The sequence below is a fragment of the Ptychodera flava genome, chromosome 5 (assembly GCF_041260155.1).
Source record: "Ptychodera flava strain L36383 chromosome 5, AS_Pfla_20210202, whole genome shotgun sequence".
NCBI classification, from domain to species: domain Eukaryota; kingdom Metazoa; phylum Hemichordata; class Enteropneusta; family Ptychoderidae; genus Ptychodera; species Ptychodera flava.
Genome location: NC_091932.1, coordinates 30,633,338 through 30,657,507, shown reverse-complemented (window position 1 = coordinate 30,657,507; position 24,170 = coordinate 30,633,338). Strand labels below are relative to the sequence as shown.

Genomic DNA, 24,170 nt, shown 5'->3' with positions numbered 1-24,170 from the left:
CGGCACGGTCATCAGACTTCGTGGATACGTCCATCAAATGACGTAATTAATTTGTCGCAAGCAGTTAATGTAATTAGATAAAATCCCGACTCTATGAATGTTTGCAATAATAATAGTCTCATCATTTTAATGATGGAGAGGGGTCATCCTTCCAATATCTGAAATTTTTTGCGCCACATTTTCGTCGATGACTTGTAAATAGAGAGTCAGATGGGTGAACAATTATATAACATTGATCACCTTGTTCGATTTGTACGACAATACGACCGCTATTTTGTGCATTTTCGGCGGCAGATGATGCCACACTAGTGCTGATACACGTCTTTGCATGAGAAAAAAATCATGACAGGCATTTGTCTCCTTAACCCAGTTTTCCTGATTCCAAATGTTTGATGCAGCGGGTTCGCTGATAACTGTACATGTGCTCAATGCCATACGACAAACGATCTGCCGGTTTCATATTCCTTAACGTTGTTCCAGTGTTAGAGGGAATTTGAGGCGGACTCCGGGATTTGGAAGAAAGAGCCTGATATTAAACGTATTAAAATCCTCAAACATGGCCAAGTTCTGTATTTTCTAGTTTAAGATTCCATAGTTTTTAAAACTTGCCCGAAGCCATTCTTAACCGCCTTATAAAAAAGTGTCCGAAACCAGAAGCCACACTTCTTGCGCCAAATATTGCCAAACTGCGTTCAGTGTCGCGAACCACAGCGGAGATACTTGAAAACTTATCCGTGGTTATTCTAATACTCTTCCACTGATGAGAAACTTGAGCGTAGTGACACAAGAAGCCGAATCAAAAATATCTAATGAAGCTGATACTGTTTTTCCGCCGAGATTGGCGCCAGAAATGTGCATAATGTAATAATGAAATCTTTTAGATAAATGTTTGTGTAAAATCTGCCTGACTTAGCGGCAGTCTTTCGTTAACGATATCATCAAAACAATATTGTGTGACAGGCTTGTCGATGCGTCTTTTTAATTGCCAGAATTGAGATTAACTTTCCATTTCTCGAAAATGCATATAAAATGTGTTGATATGGTCAGTACATTTTGCCGTCTGTTCGTCCTTGATTTATCCCGCCATTAACAGTATAATCTAATGGTATCCTGACCATAGAAACTATTCTAATACCATTTCAACCAGCGTTAAAATTTATGGCGACTCCTTTGTTAAAACTAGCTATTTTAACAATGTTTTCCGTGGTGTCAGTGTCTTTTGGCTTAGAGTAACTAAACCCACCTCTTGTTCAAAAAACACATGTCCCTTAAAAATCTGCATAACTTTTCATTCAATCTCTATTTACTGCACGGCATTACTGGTAAATATCCCCGTTCTCGCATTTTTCAATTACCACACTAAATGTCAATATATTTGCTCGAACAAACACCCCCCGGTGACAATTTGTCGAAATCGGCTGGTATGCTTGCCCTGCATAAAGTAAAATCGTACCCGGACAGTGTCAATCATGTTACGATTGGTGTGTTCATTTACAAGTGAAAGATAGGTCAAAGTTCATGATATCAGCGCGCCACAGACTCGCCGTTCAAATTTTCCTTGCGACTATAACCAAGCTGTCTCAGAGACCGTTCGTAATCATGTAGAAACGCGCCCTGAGGTTATTTTCTAGATTGAAGAAATCGTTCGGTGTGACTCAGATATTCGTTAGGCTTGCCGGGGCATTCCTCAAGGATAATAGTTGATGTGTTGTAATTAAGTGCTTTGCATTGTGGTGACCGTTTTACGAGTACATATAGTACAATGCAAGAAAATATGCAAAAAAGTACCAAGAATGTGATATTGGAATATGTAGTAATGTTTTATTATTGTGGCATGAGGGCCAAAGCCCTCCGAGCCTAATGGATTTATACTCCACCTCAAAAAAAAAATAAAGTGCAACGGAAGAGAGCGGGAACTGCATAAAATACACGATACTCTGAGAAAAAATGAATGAGATAAAATCAATATTCGTACAGAAACACGACATATGATCTAAGCTTATTTCACACTGAGCCCTTTTATTCGTTCAAGTAATAGTGAATCGAACTCGAACTTGTTATGAGAAAGTAACGTCATGTGAAAATGACCATTTTTACACCTCTTGCAGTTGTGGAGTAGTGATACATATGAGTGTAGAATTGCTTTTTTAAGGCCATAAGGGATGTATCAAAATATGTTTCACTGACCTTAGTATTTAGATTAAAGCGCTTGTTTCCACTCGACCGAGGGCAGTAGACGACGTTTGTCGCCGAGCAATGCAGCACAACGTACTGAGGTGTTCATTCGAGCAATCTAAAATCTACAATGGCTTGAGGGTAGATTTGTATCAGAAACTTGTGATGCGAGTATAGTATGTAAATGATGAATAATTAATTCTCATTTTCGTGAGTCCAACACGGTGTTAGGTAGATAGAAAACCGGGCATTATTACCAATACTGTTCGGTGTGTGGACCACAGTTTCTTGGCATCAATGTTGAAATACCCGGTACTATTCGGATTGTTGACAACAAAAAATTCTACAGGGATGACATCTGATGCGCCGCCAAATTCAACCGTCAACTGTCAACACTAGCGATTCTGACGTTTATGAGTTGAATTGACTAGCTGAATACCCAGTATTTCAGCCTGCCTTCAAAAGGAAGTGGACCGGAAGATTGTGTAGCTAGGAAAATGTGTAGCCGATACATAGAACAAGACGATGAGAAATGAGAAAAATCTAAGTTACCGATACTCAGATTTTTAGAGAACCCTGAAAATTTGATCGTCGAACTTGATTTCTGTCGAGGATGAGGCTACAGTAATCACCACTGCTTTCTGAAGCATTTTAATGGCTGGTATTAAACGGCGCATTAAAGAATTTCCACGACAGATGTGAGACACAAACTCATTTAGGTACAGGTCTGAACCAAATTGCACATGGCGAAAACAATCACTCGAGTCGGGATCATGTTAAAAGAAGCGTGTTTAAAATCAAGATCTCCGAATAATAAACATACAAGTGAGAATGATAGTGTTATCTGAAGGATGTTTCTGAAAAAGTCAAAAAATACACTCCCTGAAAGAGGACAGTGAAAGACCTCCCATATCGTCAACCATTACACCACACACCCCTGTGAGAAACAATTTTACGCATTTGCACATGAGAACAGACTCCCCCTCCCCAACCAAAAAGGGACAAAAACAAGTGGTAGAACGAAAAAGACTCTAGTCAAGGAGGTAGATGCTTACATAGTAAGTACAGTTTAGGTTCATAGCTTTACGTGTGTCTAGAGAATTTACGATGAACAGGAACTCATTTCCAATATTTCGGTCAAGGTGTCGATAGTTTTATTAGCGGATAGAATACTGACCCGAATCAGGAAACATGATCGGAGATTTGACAGAGCTCACATTTTGATAGACAGTATCGACTAACTATTGATATTACGAAGAGCCAACCATATCCGGACAGCTGCAAACGACCCACTTTATTTTCAGATTGTTTGTGTGACTTTTGTGTTCGACAAGGTCAAGAAAATGTAAACAGAACCACTGTACACTGTCGACAACCTTCTACTGTTCGGCAAACTCTAAAAATAGCTTCCATTGCGATCGTAGTCCGACAGAAAAAAACCGGCTGCCATTGTAATTATAAACAACTTGAAAGAGAAACTCGGCCGGACATTTGAACTTAAAATCCTAAACATCGCTCTCAGTTTTACGAAAAATGACACAGAATTACATTTCTAATCCCATCCTCTTATTCTGTACTTCTATTTCCCTTTCTGCTTAACCCGTTGAGCGCTGAAATTTTTCCCACCAAAATTATAGTGCAACATTTTTCAAATTTTCATAAATTTTTCTGTAATTGATAATTTTGGACCTAATGGACACCATATTTCATTTGCCACAATGTTTTAGCAAAATTCTAGCAAAAATCTGAAAAAAATTGACTGGGGTATATTTTGTGAAGGTGACAAAAATTGACTTTTGCGCTCGAAGGGATAAATTTAAATATCTAAATATGAAATGTAAACTTTAGAGATGGGGCCTGACTCGATTAGCTGATTGCTATTTTTCTGGCTCCAAAAATTGTCATTTTGCTACTTGTTATGTCATCTGTAAATTGACTTTGTACGATTGAAAATGACAATAAACTAAACTAAAAAAACAAAAAACCAGTGATCCAGATTCCCTAATACAGACAACACCACTTTCAGATACGCGCAGCCGCGAGTCACAAATCTTTTCTTACTTACTGATGATGGCTTCACTACCACTACCCGCTCCGTTATTGATCGATAATACTTTTGCTGAGAAATGAACATCACCATATTGTCACGTGCAACCCCTTTTTGCGCTTAAATAAAACATTTGCCCACATAGCCGATCGATCGAATTTGCTTGTAATACTAATTGCTTAACATGATTTCATTTATCGATTGATCGATTGATTTATTTAGCGAGCGAATCATTGCAGGGGGAATCCGATTCAAAGGACAGCTTCACTCAGATAGATTTGTCCAGAAATCGAATTTACATCATTTTTTAACAGTACAAAATATCTATTTTTACGGAGAAAATGCACCACCGATGTCAAAATTTACATTTCGCGTGCTATTTTCTATGTCTGACCTCTCACGATTTAACCTAACACTGTACTTTACTGTCGATATTTCTTCTGTTGTTTTGATTCTTATGTACACAATTCACCAGTATATGGCTATATTTGTGCATCATCAGCGAGAACTAAATTTTCCTAGGCTTCACTCTCATTTATCTGATAGGGACATACCATTATACTGTGTTTTAGGTGCTTTTAAAATGTGATAAATATTATTTGTTGTGGTGGAGACATTTTGAAAGCAACTCAGAGCGTTTGTTTAGCAGTGTAGATTTGTCAGCAGTGATAATGCGTAGTTTTTCTGATATACAGAGATTACATACCTTGTTAGAGTAACTCGATGCTTTGTCAATGATTGACCATGATACGTCAAAGACTTGGTCCTTGTTCTCAGGAGACCAAATACTGTTTTGCTTGTTCAGTTCTATTCTAACACTTTTTGTTACGGAACGATTGCATGTGCCTAGCGAAGCGTGCCATGAACGTGTTATTATTTAGGCTGATGTAAACCTCCTTTTATAATGACTCCCGTTGAGACTTTGACTTTGTAGATGACACTTATTGCGTGAGAGTCACCGTTTTAAGGGACAAAGTCATGTATAGTGTCTAACACCGGGGTTGAATATATGCATGGTCACCCACTTATTCATTAAGCATCTTTCAACATGTCAAACAATATAAGTAGTATCTTGTATCAAACAAATTCATGAAAAATGGCCGACTTTGTCCCTTTCACGAACATGCAGACTATTACACACACACACACGCACACACACACACGCACACACACACACACACACAAACATTTATATATATATTATATATATTATGTATACACACATATAATATATATATATATATATATATATATATATATATATATATATATATATATATATCAGTATACATATGTCCTTGAGAGAAATTACAGTAATCGATGCTAAAAGCGGTGCCATAATAATAACAAAATATTGCTTCCTGTATAAAGTAATATCTGTTATTTTAAGTTTCATACATTCTGCTATCCAGGATGCATGAAACTTAAGTAACAGATATCATTACTTTGTACTTTAAGTAATTTGTGTTATTATTTATAACGCTCTGCTTTTAGCGTATAGCACTGTCATTTCCGACGATAACACAACCTTGGGATGTCGACTTTGCCTTTCCTGTACTCACAATCATGGCGAGTCGTGCGAATAAGACAGAGACAAACTGCTTTCCATTCACCCAAGAGAACACAGTGATGACGCTACCCAGCGACGTGACGTCACAGACCGTGCAGTCGATTCCAAACAACAGCAAAATATGATGTTGTGACGTGAGTGCATTGTCCTGCGACCTCGAGAACCTCACAATCTGTACGCATATTGTATTTTAGGGTGGTTTATTTATCGAATTGTGCTTTTTACTCTGTTGATTGTTTGTGATGTCAGATGAAAATAAACGTACTCTGACCCGCGACGAGGCAATGCTGGTGAAATTAAGCGAAACAAGTCGAGTTTTCGTTTCGCCCAGACCGTCTTTAACCGGGACACCGATAAAGAATTAGCTTAAAATTGAATCAAAGCAATCAGGCGACCAATTTCACCCTTAAAAGAGTTCGTTCGTCATCCTGTATTGGGAGATCTCTTATGACCTTGAAATGGCTGAGGGTGTTTCAGGGGCATGGCTTGCCCAAACAAAACCCATGACGTGTTCAACAGCGTTATCGTAATTTGCTTGAGCTAGAATGCGCCGCGTGGATAGTTTTTAGACGCTAGATACTCAAATTTTCGCTGTACTGTGCTAGCCTGCTGCTTTTTAGGACTCATTTTAAAACCTTTTAAAAAATTGCGTTTTTACTGTCTTTATTTTTTTAAGGAATTCGAAATTTTCATGTTCTCAATAGAGTTAATAACGCATAGCTTGTCAAATATCAGGAAATTTTGGGATTTATTTCTGTTATCACATGATTTGCTGGGTTATTCCTGACTAATTTCATTCTTTATTGTGTGACTTACCATGGAAACGATTTAACATTTTCTGTAGGAAAGTTTCAGGAAAGAAATTTATGTTTACAAGTATGTATCCACAGCCAATTAATCAGACTTCGCAAGATGGTGGTCTATTAATTCTGACGCCGCTTCTTAAAGAAACAAGAAAATGACAGCGTCAGTTGACGAGAGAGAATAGCGAAAAGAACACTCGTTGTTTTGCTAACAATAATTATTTCAATGTTTTGCAAATATTGTCATTCAGAATGCAACACACATCTCAGTTTCCCTGATTACGATAATTTAGGTAGTAGTAGTGGTTGTGTTGTTGTTGTTGTTGATGATGATGATGATGATGATGATGATGATGATGATGATAATAATGATGGTGATGGTGATGACGATGATGATGATGATGACGACGATGATGATGATGATGATGATGATGATGATGATGATGGCGATGGTGGTGATCATGATCATGATCATGATGAAGAAAGAGGATGATGAGATGGTAGTAATGACTTGTTGGTGTTTTTAATGATGGTGATGTAAATTGTTATGATTATTGCTATTAACGACATCATCAACACCACCACCACCATCGCCACCAGAATCATCATTTCATTATCATCAGCGTCAACATTATCATAATCATTATCTCAATCGTCAAGAGGTTCGTTAAACAAGATGACTGAAAATAATCTGAAATTTGGGTATCTCCATAGCAACCGCATTGTGTAGCTAGTTTTGTCAAAGAGAGTCAAACTGAGTTGGATTTGTACAAAAAATTGTATTTAAAATTTGCATGCCGTAAACTGTCGACGAATCCCACATTTCCGGCGTGCTCGGTAGTGAACTTATAAGAACTATAATGGTAATGAAAATGGAGATATATTTCCCAAAATGTCTGTTCTTTGTTTTAAAAATTAATCTGTGAACTTAGCGAATCACGAATTCCCTGCCCGTGGCAAAGACCATGCCAACTTAATTTTAAGTAGAATATCACATGTGAACTTGACAATGTACCAATTACACAGGACATGGCAATATCTGTGAAAACTGCAATTTCGAAAACATTTTATGAACCCGACAAAACACATATTTCTTGGGCCTGGCAATGACTGTGACAATGGAAGTATTATCGTATTTCTTATTCAAAATATCAAATGAATTACAATCTATCTGACCTGTAAAACAACACACCCTACAAGAAAATTATTATTGCTCATACAACGTCACAACGTAATAGGCCGCAACGAAAAACAGACTGTATGCGAATATAAGCCGTTGGTCTTCAGACTACGAAAGGGAAACATTGCGTTAATTTTAACCGAAGTGAAGTTTTCAGCCTTTGCCGAACAAAAAATATTGTAAATCCAGGACCAACGACACGAGTTCATTGTTCAAGGATGCACAGTGTTTCATATACAGGCGAGTTAAGGTAAACGGACGACGCGTGCGAACTCTGGTCATGCGGTGTACGTGAGAAAACTGCGTTATTTCGTGTTATTGCATTATGCGTACGTCACTGCAGCTATTCGGTGCATTTTATCGTTCCTGGGGCAGCTTTGACACCTCGACTCGCAATAACAATCATAATGGTGAAAATCACAGTGAGTTAAATTATTGCACCCAACGAACAGAGCACACACAATCAATACCAATATAGTCGTGAGAACAAATTAAATTAAATAACACACCGAAACGCGTCAATGGCGTAGTTAGCCTTACATTTATGCATCGACCGACTTTGTACTGGAACTTTTTTGTGTTTCATGGATCTGGTTGTATACACCCCAATGATCCAGAGAAGATCCGCCATAGGTAGACCAGTGACTGTGTTCCGCAATGGAAGAAAGATCAAAAGGCCGACTCGTAAGGGGTCAAAGGTCAACCCAGGCACACATGAACGTTCAACCGTATCAGCTGGGTTTTAAACGAAAGACCCTCAGAGGTTACTTCGTAGGTGGAACTCCTGATATGGTATTCCTAACGTTCCATGCGTTTATCGGAATTATTGATTTTCTTTTCAATTTTAAATTCACTGAAACAGCTCAGTTTTAGTCTCACAGTATTCCTCTTAAGGTAGTATGCACCTCGAAAGTAAAAGACTTAAACATTTGCTCAAATTTTCCTAAAGGAATCTTTCAACTATTCTCTTTCAAAAACAAGAATAAAAATCGGGGGTCACCGTGCAAATTTTGGCACTAGAGAAACAAATAACCCAAGATTTACCGGTATTTGAAATTCAAAGTGGCTGCCATCCCTGTGTTAACTCTATACAGAAAGAATTAAATTTTCGAATTTCGAAAAACTAAGCCGGTGAAAAGTTTTCTGGCGCCAAGACCTTTAGAATGAACCCCCACAAGTGGTATATCAGAAAAGAATTGTAAAAGTTTGAGAGTCCGAACATCTGTCCCCAAGGCGCGTAGATACCTATAATTGGTAGAGAGGCGTTGAGTGCAGAAGTGCCAGAAAATATGATTTTTAATCTTGTCATTTTCTTGGAAAATTCACAGAAGGCTAACAACAACAAGCCATTTTGAAAAATCGATTAAAAAAGTGGTGTCACCATGCTATAATTCAAGATTATTTTATTCTTTTGAAAAAAAAAAACACTGAGAAAAAATGCTGACTGCTACAGATTTTTTCTGAGTGGTTTTGAGAGAGATATCATGTTTGTATCTTCATGTGTTGGTCAGCAACTAACTTCTTTCCTCATACAATTCAAGGTCAAGCTGTAAAGAAATAACAAGGCTTTATTTATAACCAATTTCCTATATTTTTGAAGGTTGAATTTCATCATAAGGTATTATGATATGCATAAAGTTAAAGGACAAACTGTATTTCTATACGATGTATTTCAAAACCTAAGACGGGAACATAACTTTTGCTATTCATGTTTCTTGTCTACTCACTGATGCCGAAATTACATGCAAATATAAAGAAATCGAAAAAGAAAATTTCATAGCCGTGTACAACTCTAAGTTTCGGGCGTGCAAAGTTTATATCAACATATCGCTGGAGTGCATTCTTTTGTTTTCTGTTGGAAAGCTACGGAGCATTTACTTTCGGTCTATGTTTACGTAAGCTGGGCTTGTTGTTACTTTCGGTGATTTTAACTTATATCCAGTTGTAGCAACAATGCAGAAATCATTTGGTTTAATACCTCTACCACCATGTCAGTCGATCGGAAGGCAAAGCATAGAAGCTAGGTCTTCGGTGCCGACTCCGGCATTGAGTGCTGCCGGAGTAATTCCCCAAGTGCTAGCTCTAGCATGTGAACATTGGCCATCAACTTACAAGTTCACGTACAAAGTCAGTCCAAGTCGACAGTAATTTATGGAATAGTCTGTTCCTGCAGTCAATGTTAGGCAATCGTTTCTGACAACAAACAATACTTTCTTTCTATGTATGTATGTATGTATGTATGTATGTATGTATGTATGTATGTATGTATGTATGTATGTATGTATCTATGTATCTATGTATCTATGTGGTACGTACGCACGTATGTATGTATGTATGTATGTATGTATGTATGTATGTATGTATGTATGTATGTACGCACGTATGTATGTATGTATGTATGTATGTATGTATGTATGTATGTATGTATGTATGTATGTATGTATGTATGTATGTATGTATGTATTTATCTATCTTTCTATCTATCTATCTATCTTTGCATCCATGTATGGTAATTCTTGTCACTTAGGTAATTTGCTATGCGTTTCCGATATATGTGCATGGTCGTATCATGGCTCTCTTCTCTATGTTCGGGTTTTTCTCATCTACTATGTGTAAAGCACCTCTGTATTTAGCAATCTCCAGCGCTATCTGGTCAGCAAAAAAATATTCAAACAGAGTGAGCACACTAATAAAACACTCTTCGGGCATACGACAGATAGTTCTTACTTAAATGAAAGTGCAGCACACAGCCACAGCATAATGTATGCACAGCTCTCTTCAAGACGTATACTGTTGTTGCACCGAGACCACGGGGCAAACTGTGTAGTAATTGTGGTTGATGAATACAAAGACGTGAGTAAATATTGCTCAATCAAAACACCAAACAGGCATGCGTGATATGCTCTGCTCTCTTCACTAAGCAAGCTGTCGTTTACTCAGTTCACAAAATCCCCGTAAAACCCATATTGTTCATGCATTTGATCAGTACAACGACTATGTAAATACTGCTTACAGTATCTTAAGGATGTATTTAAATATTTTAAACGATTGAGAGATTATATAATAAAAATTGCAGTAATATGTGTTCACATCAGTCCCGTTATATGACGTCTGTGTGTCGTGTACGGCTAATGTCGTCTGTTCAAGTGTTTTATTGTAAGCATATCCTATTGTTATCACCACACTTGAGGTGTGAGGCATAAAGAAGTTCCCGCCCATTCTCGACAACTCGATTAATCTTTGTCGGGGCAAATTGTATTATATCTGCGGCTGTCTGGGCCGCTTAATGAATATTACAGCAACATCATCGACAAAGCAAATTGGTTTGAAACCCTGGCTGGTACGGCAAGATACACGAAATATCCACACTCTCCTGTTGACATTTTCAGAATGCACGGCTGCTTTTTTATGTTCGCATAACATGGCATTGTGGAGCCCTGCACACTGAGCAAAATGGGTGCCAGCTAAAAAAAGATGATTAAGATGTGATATCTAAAATGGCCTTGGCAACGGGACGGACTTTCAACGGAGCCACGTGACAATGAGAATGCCATTCACTGAGCTTTACTCAACAAAGGGTAGATACCCTCACTTACTGTACGTCTTAGCTCTCGCTTGCACATGTGCATAATAATGATACATTGTGCATGTCGTAGAACAAGCCAGGTGCACTCTGTTATGTCGCTACACCTGATACGAATCCGTGGTTTTTGTTATAGGTATCTTCGTATTTCTTCTCAGTCAATTTGACAGTTTTCGCTCTACAAGAGGTCTATTTGAGCACATTTTTCAAGATCATGCACACACATACATACATACATACTTACATACATACATACATACATACATACATATATATATACATATATACATATATATATATATATATATATATATATATATATATATATATATATATGTGTGTGTGTGTGTGTGTGTGTGTGTGCGTGCTCTTGTGTGTATACAGATATCTAGTTGGAAATTAAGGTGCTTGATGCTAAAAGCAGAGCTTTGTAAATAATAACACAAATTACTTAAAGTACAAATTCATAATATCTGTTAATTAAGTTTTATACATCCTGCAATATATATATATATATATATATATATATATATATATATATATATATATATATATATATATATATATATATGTCTCCTTTTAGCATCGATCACTGTAATTTTCCATAAGGATATCTGTATTCTGTATATTATATATATATATACACACACACACACACACACACATATATATATATATATATATATATATATATATATATATATATATATATATATATATATATATAATTTATATCCGAACTTAAGCTTAATATGCGTTTGTAGATATCTCACTGCTAGAATGACCTTTCTAAATTGTTGTTTTTAACGCGTCAGTTTACTACCAAAGATTTAAAGGTCAAGTTTGGGTCATCTATATTCACTCCTCAAGAACATCTGTACCGCAGAATGAAATTGTGTCACTGACAAGTTGTCCCAGATTTTACGCATACAAAGTATTAAGCGAAGCAAATAACCGGGTCGATTACACGGGCTTCCGCCATCAAAATCTGATATTTTCATCATGCGTTTTAGCTGTATCACTTCATTTTGAAGGCAAAATTCTCATATCGGTTTTATGGGAAAATTCTGGACGATAAGACACACACATTGATAAAATATAAACCCTTTCCCAACCTCGCCATTCAACCTTTCGATGTAGGCACAGGCTTTTGTGTACCTTGGCGCATGCGCGCAAAAGGCCTTATCCCCCCTGATGACGGTACCAATGTCCCTGTCCATTTCTTCAGCGGATCGACGTGGATAAATCGGCGATATGGAATGGATGTTTACATAAAAATCTATTTCAGGTGACAGTTTTAAGCACTAGAGCACAGGTAAATATTTCTGCCCTATTTGTATTTGTTCAAAATGGCGATATTTCTCCGCTTGTCGGGCATGCGCGCTGTTCCGGCTAGCGCGGCTGCTCGGCTGTGCGTAGAACGAGCGTGAACTCAGGGCGACTGCTTTTTTACATCAATTCTGTAATATTTATGTCCGGCGTTTTCACGCGAAGCTCCGAAAATGCCGGCGAATGTACTGTACACACCGTGTGTACCGCACATCCAGTTTACTCGAGATGTTGCCATCCATTGTATATGCGGCCACTACGACGACACAATCTAAAAATTGCGGTCGATCTAGCGAGCGGAGAACCGGTCGTCAGTGACCGTAATAGCAGTGAATGCACGTATTTACGTTAGCCAGTCCGTCCGCTCGCGTTATCGCTAGAAATAGACAGCAAACACAGCGTACTGTGCCAACGTTTATACATCGTACCAGTATCTGCATATTTTATTTAAATCAAATGTACACGGTTTTAAAGTGTGTATTTTAGGAGGGTTGTATAAATGTCATTTATCAAGACCATTGCTTCGCATGAATTATTACCACAATCAACGTATCATAACCTACCGTAGCTTTAGAATTATCAATATTAATGTCATAATGGGCAGGGATTTTCTCGGTACGTTCTTCATTGAATAATTCCATGTCATTTAAGGTGACCCCTGGCTTCATAGTCGTGATGCATCGCCGCTGTACTCCGCAGAGAACGTATCATTTCGGGCCTTTCCCCCGATTTGTTCAGAGATGGCTATTAAAAATGGTCGTTCTGATGCTGGCATTGTTGAAAGGCACAATAGTCGTGAGTTATCACGGGTATAATGTTACAAACCATCCCGCTACGATGGCGGAATAGAAAGGAGGAGCGGCGGCGGCGTATGCTTTGTTGGCAGGGGAGAGGACTCCGGCACAGATCGCTATGTTGAATTGACGGAAAAATAGACGAATACGACATCTATCTTTTTGTGAGATATTTCAATGCTACAACCTTTCCTACACCTTCCTTCGGCGAATTGATTATATTGTCGCCATTGCCTCAAATCATGATCGTTGGGTCCGAGCTGCGCATGCTCAGACTTCTCAGCACATCCGACCATCGGATTATATTATCACATATCCCATCGCCATGACAACAAAATATGGTTTAATAGAAGAGTTGATACTGACCGATGTTTTAATTTGGACTGACGTTCAACGGGTGAATTGAAAAATTGTCACCATTTTTCGATCGTCTGCCAACACGAAGGGAAAAAAATCATGCTCAGTATTGAAATGCCATCCGATGACGTATGGCTCGGTGGTAATGATGAGCGAAGAAAGTACGCTGTCGCTATCCATGATCGGCTGAGAGTTGAGCGTTTGTACATATTTTACTGCTCTCTGCCGTCTGATTGCTCGTCTTCATCGTCCGGAATGACATTTTATTATGTGCAAAATATTTTAACCCGTGGAGTCAAGTAGTTCGCTGAACCAGTGTCTGAAAATGTGAAAGCGGGCTTCATGCCTCTGCGATTCGCGTGTTCAAGGGACGCTGACGTCCGTCCGCGTCCCATCAGTGAAACTGTCATGCGCGTTCATAGGGAACGTAGAAACACTTTAACTGACATTGTCTAAAAGAGCGGTTAGAGCGCTAGCAATATCATGGCGTCAGTGTACGACGCGAAATAATATTTCAGTTACATGTACTTTTCAACAGCTCCCATCATTTGACCTTGGACGTGGCGCGATCGCATTTCAGGAGCTTTAAGACATAACCGAGAAACGGAAAGAGAGAAAAAAATACATAACTACTCTCGATGCATTAAGCTGCTATTAGTGGTTTGCCAGAACAAGCTCATAGCGTGGCAGCTGGATTCTAACCCGCTATGCATCAAAATTACACGTGCATAATTGTCATCAATGACTTTTTTTATGGAGAGCTCCAGCTATTACTGCACCGAATTCATATTAGGTCGAATAAGCGCAATTTGTTAAACCTCAGTCGTGCCTGAGTAGGTTGACTTCCATGTGTGACAATTGATTCGTCAGCGTGGTCCTGCATGTATAGTGTACGTATGCTATGAGTTCATGCAATCCTTAACGCGGGAATATGAGAGAATATTGCGCGCTCATCTATATATTTTTTTGTCCTTGGGTTTTTTGCGTGCATACCCATTGTTGTTGGAAGTGTATTTGAAAATTTTTCCACGTTTCTGCAACTGAAGTCACTCACTCTACAGTGATATAATTATTGTCGATTTTTGTCTTCCGACGGTGGTGGCAGAATAAATTGCTTTCGCTGCTGGTGGACCTTTGAACAGTTACAGCAGCCTTACAATATTTCCGCATATCTTCTATTTTACTTTGTGTTTTTGTTGTTTATTTGTTTATTTTGTCGCACAAGGGGCTCGATTTTTTGCCAAGATTGCATGAACATCATCATGATCATGGCACAGCTGCTACGCTATGGTAACGAGGGCGTCGAATTCCAACTTCTTGTTTTGCTATTAAATTGTGAAAACAGATTAGCGATCCTGAAAATGCCTGGCAGATATTTATTTTAATCATTTAGAGCGCTTACGTCACCAATTTAAGTCTCTGCCGCGCAATCATCGTCTGGAGGGTTTGATTACAATGACGTCACGCTTTACATCTGCTCTTTATTGTTTCTGCATTGTTCGTGGCCATACTCCCTAAGCTACCACAAAGTTTTTGTGTATCAGGTGAAAGATGGACTTACGTAGTCTTACGTGCATGGTGCTCTTTTTGCTCCGAGTGTCGGGAAACCATCCGTGTTGTTAAACACGTACACTGTCAACAAGCCGTGCGTACATGTTGCGACTCACAATTTACGACAGCGCTTGTCAGTGCGCACGTATCGCTCCTATTTTTTATTGTACTTCCATGATGATTCAATACACGCATGGGCATCTCGTCACTGTAAGAAAACTCGATTTTTTTAACAATAAGCCGTGAAAAAAATCCATTTTAGCACATCATACACATTGAAGATAATTTTGTATTATATTACCATGCCCTGCCTATCACATTTTGATTGGTCGAGCTGAACCACGTGACTGACCACAAATATACAGTAATGGTCTGTTTACATGCCCGTGAATATGAATAATAAGATTAACAACTCAAAGTATCGTACCTTTACTGCGCAAACGTAAATCATAATCAATCACAAAATAAAATGGAGCACTTGTGGACCAAATTGAGATACTTTTTTCTGAAAATATATCCGGATTTGCCAATTTTTACAGCGCGCGTGATAGTATGTCGCGTATTGCTCAGTTCTGGGACCCAATTGTCGTTCGCTTGGGAAATTTTCGCAAATTTTGACGGTTTTCTTCGGTTCGTTGATAATATAATGGAAATAACAGACTCCGCTCTGACCATTAACGTTTGTTTATGGGCGCGGGCTCGAGGAAAGCCAAATTAACGGGCGAGGCTTAATTTTTGGCTTTCCTCTCGCCCTTGCCCATAAATAAACGATAATGGTCAGCGCGTCGCTCGTTATTTCTATAATATTTTATGGGCGATTGGTGTATTCTATAAACTGTTGAAATATCAGGATTCTTCTAGACTCGCCCAATCTTTCTGTAAACAAATATCATACAAACCATGTGACCAAAACAGCCAATCCATCTGCAAACAAGAGTGAATCTTACTGACGTCATCGTTCTGTGCAACAATGTCCTATGTATTTGACACGAAATTTTGTACACGGCTTTCAGAACAAAGGTCGACCAAAACTATTGCTGCGACTGTTTTGATGAAGTCATCCAAATAACAACGATGACTTGCTTGACAAGAACCACCAACAAGCACGTGCCGTTGGATATCGTACCCAAACCAGAAAGAATTAATTGGAGCACAGTCGCTCAACATGCAAACTTTGGCCCAAATTTATGTCTGCTGAAGCCTACAATCGCGATCAGCACTGTTGGTTCCAAAATTACAATGTGATGTGTGGTGTTGCAACGAAATACAACGAGCAAATGTGAACACGTGTTTGTACGAATTTCGTCCAGATCGAGCATCATAAAGACGAAATCTGAGGCAGTTTACGTCACAGCTTATCTATGTACCCTTGCACTTCACCATTTGAAGTTTTTTTTTCAGGAGGGGTATAATTAACGATTTTCCGCCTAAATGAGTCTTGAAAGTCTCGTACGGTGCGGTCGATCATATTTTCATCATGGCGAATTTGTACAGATAAAACATAAAATTACAGTGGCAAAAGTAAAGCTTTTAGGCTATACAGGAATTTCATGCCAAAAATGCCTAAAAGATGAAGGATGAACTAGTTCAGCTACTTTCACGAACAAACAAAACTTTTTTGCCATGAAAGTGATTACATTTGTGTTAAAAGTATTTATGAGATCACTATCTCAAACAATGGCTGTTGTGAGAAGTCGACTTTTTACCCACAATGCACTTTAATATTATGCAGTTTTCCCCTTACCATAAACAGAGGCTATTAATGGTAGCAAGAATTTGTGCGAAGAACTTAGAGAATACACGCTTTCTTTCAACTCGTCAAATATAATGACACTAGCTCTTAATTTTCAGAGTTTGCTTGTCTGTAGCGGGATGCTGGGACGTCTCAAGTTGGTTTCATCCGGTCAACTCTTTGACAATTCTGAATTTATCTCTTTATTACACCCTCGCATGTAGGTTTTAATGCCAAAACAAAATCTATTTGATGAGAACCCTGGCCGTACTCGTTCACATTCGAACATGAATAAAAACTTCCACGGGTGAACAGATGTAAGTCTTGTGAATATGCAAATATCGTCTCATGGCAACAGTTTCTAGATCCTGTTTTGCTGTATATCATCCCTTTTGGCGATGGTTTCCTGCAAACATGCTATAAAAGACAGTAAGTGTAAATCCTGGACGCAACCTGGCCGTGTGTCAACACACTCTCTAGGTCATAACAAAAGAATAATTATTTTCGGCAACAATACCCCACGTTGATTTATATTGTAACAAGGCTAAACCATATGGCGCGTGCGCTGGCTTCTATATGTCATCGGTTGAACAAGGTCGATCCTTACTACTAAAATGAAGTTGTGGGCCAGCAGCTCTGATACCTAGTAAGGGGTTCGAAGTTTTCAATAATTGACCTTTGAACCTTAGTCGCAACGTCAAGCCTTTACCATCGCTATTAACCCTTTGAGCGCCAAAGTCTATTTTTGTCCCCTACATAAAATAAACCCCTGTCAATTTTTCTCAGATTTTTGCCAAAATTTTGAGAAAAAACTGTAGCCAATAAAATGTGATGTCCATTTGGTCCAAAACTATCAAAAAAATTACAGAAAAATTCATAAAAATTGGTAAAATTTTGCACTAAAATTTTGGTGGGAGAAAATTACAGCGCTCAAAGGGTTAACATAAAAGTAAGATATGCGAGGAAAATTAGATATTAACTGGCAAGGCTTCCATATTTCGGCATACGTTCCAGTTGTCAGTAGATTGGCACTAACATCTTCTCTGATATTTTGCCACGGGCTAGCAGCTTCATCAAAATTGTCATGATCAATATCACTGGCAATATTAATTATGTTTAGCTTGAATGGAAAATATCGTGAAGTACACAAATTAGTAATTAAATAAAATGAAAATACTACAATTCTTTTACTGCTGTCAGATCATTGCGTCATCGAGTCCTTTTAGTATTATATGCCGAATTGCGAAAACAATTTAACGTATTAATGTTAATGCTAATTAATGTTAATTAATGCTAGATCATTACATCTTGAATGTACATAGCAAGTTTTGTTAACTCGGGTCGAGTCAATATTGAACACGATTGGGACTAATTTGGGATAATTTGATCTTCATATTTTTCAAATTTCTCAAAAGTGTTAGGTGCCATATAGCTGAATGTTGCAATTTAAAAACATACTCATAAAAACAAGGTGTAATTGTAAAAGATAAGCAGGTGAACTTACATTTGCAGGTTGAAATGACCTTACTTCACCATCCAATTATCTCAAATTAGTTCCAATCGTGTTATAGAGATATTTGTCCATAAATAGGAAAATACACAAAATAGTAGTTGCTGTTGTGAAAACACTAAACGACTTTCACTAATGTTACATCACAGTGTCTTCAATATGCATAGCAAGTTACGTCAGTTTCAATAGAGTCAGTGCAGAGATAGAGAAAAATTCATGAAATGTGCAAATTGTAAATTTTCTGACGCGAAAATGCAGAATAGCTTTCACTACAGTTATATAATTGTATGATAAGGACACATAGCACTTTCATCAACGGTAAGGTGAGTCCCTCCAGTTATCACTAATAGGAAAGGTTCATTAAGTATGCAAATGTACATACAGCCGACATAGCGACTGTCATCTGCTTGTGTTAAGTCCTTTCAGTTTATGTGCTTAATTGGGGATGTTCATTACACATGCAAATTATCAATTAGCCGAAATGAAACTGCAAAATGTCTTTCACTAATACAATATTGTCGCATCAGTATCCATAGTAAGTTTCATCAACTTTGGCCCTTCCAGTCTTATGTCCCTAATTATAGAAGTTCGTTAAATATGCAAATAAGTAACTAACTTTAGTAAAAATGCTAAATGATTTTCATTAATGTGATAGTATCTTGAATGTTCGTAGCAAGTTTAGCCGAATTTGGTCATTTCTATGGAGGTATATATCCCAAATTAGGAAAGGTGGTTTAATATGAAAACAAGGAATTAGATAATCTCAAAACGCTAATGACTCTCGGTAATGTCATATCATAGTACCTTCAATGTACATAGCAAGTTTCGTCAACTTTGGTCGAGTCAATCCAGATATATCCCTAATTAGGAAAGTTCATCATAAAACGCGCATTAGCCATTGGATTTGATTTTTGTGTCATCTTTCATGGGTGATGTATCCTATTGTATATCGATATTTGTAGCAAATCTCATTAAAATTTGTGCAGATGTTCTCAATTATCAATCTGATTTTTCTTAACTCATCAATCATGCAAAATCTAAACAGTTCTTGCCATTACCAAACAAAATCTACGTACCGAGTTTGATTCCAATCGGTTCAGCCAATCTTGAGATATCGTGGCAATAGACAGACAGACAGATAGACAGACACACAGATAGACACACAGGTAAACAGACATCGGTACGAAGACAGTTCACGTGTGTGAACACTTCAGCGAAAACTTGGCATTAAGCAGTCATCGATCGCAGCGAAGTACAACGATACAAATTCCTCTACCTACCGATAAACTGACCATTGAAGATGGAAGGTTGAATATGCACGTAGCTGTGAGAAATAGTGGTTTCAATTCTGATCACGGTATTCTGCCATTACTAGGACGTACTTCATGACGTATGAGCTGAAACATACCTCGTTCAATGAACTTGGTTTTGCAACATGACACACAACCAATGTGATCTCGTGCCTGATCGATTCTATGAAATACCGTCAAATATGTATTTTCATGCAAAGGTTATTTGTTTGTCACTTTTCGTAGCTTAAGAGTGTAGGTAACCACGACACTTTTATTTTTTCAATTATTCGGTGGCATGCAACAGTTGAGTGCCCGATTAATTAAAGACACGCGGTGCATTTTGGGGAATGATCTTGTGCTCAAGGAGCATTTTCATGTTCAATGTGTGGACAGCTTTCAAATGATTGCAACTCTGGATTCAATTTGCATACCAACGGTAAAATTGCAGCGATCCCTTCGAGCACATAACGACACACAGACACGTTCGTCTGCTAATCACTTATTAGAACATCATTGGACTTTCTGTTCAAAGCGGCTTCGATTCCCAGGGACAATACGTAATGATATCTGCCCCTTTCTCCCTCTGTCTCTGTCTCTGTCTCTGTCTGTCTCTCGCTTGCTCGCTCGCTCTTAAGTATAGGTCTTCTATAAAATGTGTGAAGAGAGAATGTGGAGAGAGAGAGAGAGAGAGAGAGAGAGAGAGAGAGAGAGAGAGAGAGATCACTAAATTCTATATCGCTCTGCGGGACTACATCCAGTATTGTCTTTCCTCAACGAAGACACGACTTTATTGGATTATTTATTTATTTATTTCACTTTTTAAAACGCATGGTCGACACCTCGAGTCACACATATAATTTCTCTTATGTGCTGTAGTGCCGCTGACAGCCTACTGCCAATTTCCACATTCACAGAATCGATGGATAATAAAACCAGGTCGGGTGATTGTAACTCTACGGATCGTCTGTACACTTACTCAAAAGATAAATGAGCGAAAAGAGTTCACGGGACCTGTATTCACACTTTGAGTTCAAACTAGCCAATTTAGTATTACCAGTCACGTTAAGCTGATTGTGGCCAATCTATCACGTTGACACGCCTCTATAGACCAACAAAAAAGCAATACTTCTCACCAGAGACATGAAAAAAAAATGAAATCATGTTTTAAGGTTTTTCATTTTGCGCATGGCAAGAGGCAAGACACTAAATGCTTTTTCGCTCACCATGAATGGAAACACTCAACAGAAGTGATCTGGTATTCTTCCGATTTCAATGAATTCAACGAGAGAGCTGTTCTATCGATTGGATGATTTCAAATGGGTCGGCTTTAAAGCAAAATTAATTAGTATAGGGAAATGCATATGTGTATGTAGGGCATCCTTATTTATGTACATGTGTGGACATGTATGTATGTATGTATGTATGTATGTATGTATGTATGTATGTATGTATGTATGTATGTATGTGTGTGTGTGTGTGTGTGTGTGTGTGTGTGTGTGTGTGTGTGTGTGTGTAGGTAGGTAGGTAGGTAGGTAGGTAGGTAGGTAGGTAGGTAGGTATGATGTATGTATGTATGTATGTATGTATGTATGTATGTATGTGTATGTATGTATGTATGTATGTATGTATGTATGTATGTATGTATGTATGTATGTATGTATGTATGTGTGTGTGTGTATGTGTGTGTGTATGTATGTATGTATGTATGTATGTATGTATGTATGTAAGTATGTATGTATGTATGTATGATGTATGTATGTATGTATGTATGTATGTATGTATGTATGTATGTATGTGTGTGTGTGTATGTATGTATGTACGTACGAACGTTTGAATGTATGTATGGATGCATGCATGTATGCATATCTATCTATCTATTTATCTATCTATCTATCTATCTATCTATCTATCTATCTATCTATCTATCTATTTATGTATGTATGTATGTATGTATGTATGTATGTATGTATGTATGTATGTATCTATGTATGTACGCACTGCATGAAAACGAAAGACAGTTTCACCTTTGCCCTTTTTGCGTGAAGTTCATACATCGTGTCAGAAACCGATTGCAGGCTGAAAGATGTGTGTCAATTATGCGTTGTGTCACCACCCGGTCGTAAAGAGCGGTTATGAGCTCTGTTGTACATCGAGCTAAATATTTGCCATATCTGTTGACATCACGCTCGTAGAAACACGCGCAGAGGGCAAAATGTGCGTACAAAGATACGCGCATGCACACGACATTGCCATTAATTTTAGACCAGCCTACGTACATAGGAATGGCCTGTGTAAATGTCAAATGCCAAACCGGCAACACGAACAATGTCAAACACCATCAATACATTATAGAACCATGTAAACATTGACATTTGGCATTTAAACGCTGAATGACCTCTTTCTGCCGTGTCTGACTTTGATACGTTCCTGATCGTGTCGGTGTTCAGTCACGGTTTCTATCGTAGCTTTATTGATATTTTTGAACAGTAATTCGTCAAACCAATTGACAGTTGACAAAGTAATGATGTCTTACTTTACTGCAAGGGTGAAGTGATGTTCAAGCGAACGTTCCTTCATTACATAATTACTGGGCGTCAATTTCCTGGTAGACCGGAATTGTAGGTATTCGAAATATAATTCGAAAAATAAATAGGAACAACAGCAATTGACGCTGTGAACACCGTTTAACCCCTTCGCTTTCCCCCTTTAATTGTAGTGGTGTAGCGATTCACCCATTCTCAGCTGTTTGTCAAGTGGTCCGATCGTTTCATGGGGAATACACGATTAAGCCGACTCATAGAAGCAAAAGTGCTAAATCGATAAATCACCGTAGAACAAACAACGTGTGATCTAATTTTACGTTTACACTGTTTTTTGTATTATTTTTCTTCGTTATGCCGACTTATAATTAAAAGAAAAGACACAGTCTTGGCACAGGCATGTCACTTGAAACCTGTCATTTTGGGGTTATTATGTCTGTCAGCCTTGCTGTTAAAAAGAGACTTGTCGCACAGAAATGAGTGTATTCATTCAAATGTTCAACACAAACCACTGTCAGGCAGTGACAGTCGTGACCTAAATTGCGGTCAACTAGTTACCATAGAAACAGAAAATATTAACTAGTTACCAGTGTAATCTATATTGCAGTTTCTAACCGTATTAACGGTAATGACATTCTGTTGCCATGGTGATACGGGGTTACTGTCAGTTACGGTAGCGACCAAACTAGGCAAGTAAGTTATCATAGTGACGCTTTTGCTTCCCGATTACCAAGAAATCATAAAGTGCAGTCATCACTATGACAACGTAAATTGCTGTGAGTTGCCACGTTGACATAAATTGCAAGTTTCCATAGTAAGCTAAATTGCAGTTATTGCTATAGGGGTGAGTGTTATGACAGTTACTCTTGCAATCATGAATTGCTCCGGTAACCATAGCAACTGAATTTTCCCTTCGTTGAAAGTCGCGAGCCGTAACCTAAAGTGTTCTACCTCTTTTTTAACCTGATTTGCATTCCGCAACTGGTAATCTGCGCAGCTAGCTAGAATTACCTACATCGGTGCCAGTTGCTGTAGTAGCGTAAATTGCCATCCGTTGCCATGGTAACCCTAGTTATATTAAGTGACCATAGAGACCTACCTGTATTGTTGTCACAGTCTTTGCAAACCTAATTAAAGTAAGTGGCTATTGTAACCTTTGCAGTTGGTGATTGCATACATACACGGATGGCTGTCTGTTGCTCAGGTAAAATGAATATGGTAGTCTGTCTTGCTTTCCATCCAACATCCCAATCAAATATCATGGAAGCTTTACCAGCGTAATCTACACTACTGCCAGTTTCTAACCTGCATGGAAGTTGCTGACCAAAGTGTTACATAATAGCAGTTGAATTGTTGCCATGCAGTTGCAACCCTTGACTGACATTACGCCAGTTCGTAGCCTATACATAACAACCGGCAACCGTAACAAAGTAAACTCTCATCGGTCTACTTACTTACCATCACAGACAGTTACCACGGCAACTTTTGCTGTCCTCGTTTGCTGTGGTAACAGAACAGCCACTGACAACAGTACCCTGGTACTGCTGCCAGTTGCTATGGTAACCAACATAGATGTAAGGTCCCGCTTGTTTCGACCGCTGTGATCGAAAATGATGCTAGTTACTGCGGCCAAATAAAGTGCCGGCGTTCTGTCACGTGAATCTGTTCATGCAATCGTAAAGTCCAATATTCTATTAACCTAAATTA

The 24,170-nt window shown here is 38.3% G+C and overlaps 1 protein-coding gene across 2 annotated transcripts in view; it reads left to right on the top strand.

Moving 5' to 3' along the window:
* The window catches only part of LOC139133485 (regulator of G-protein signaling 17-like), a 121,085-nt gene that overhangs the window by 35,134 nt on the left and 61,781 nt on the right, over positions 1-24,170 (top strand). The gene's annotated exons all lie outside the window — the stretch shown is intronic.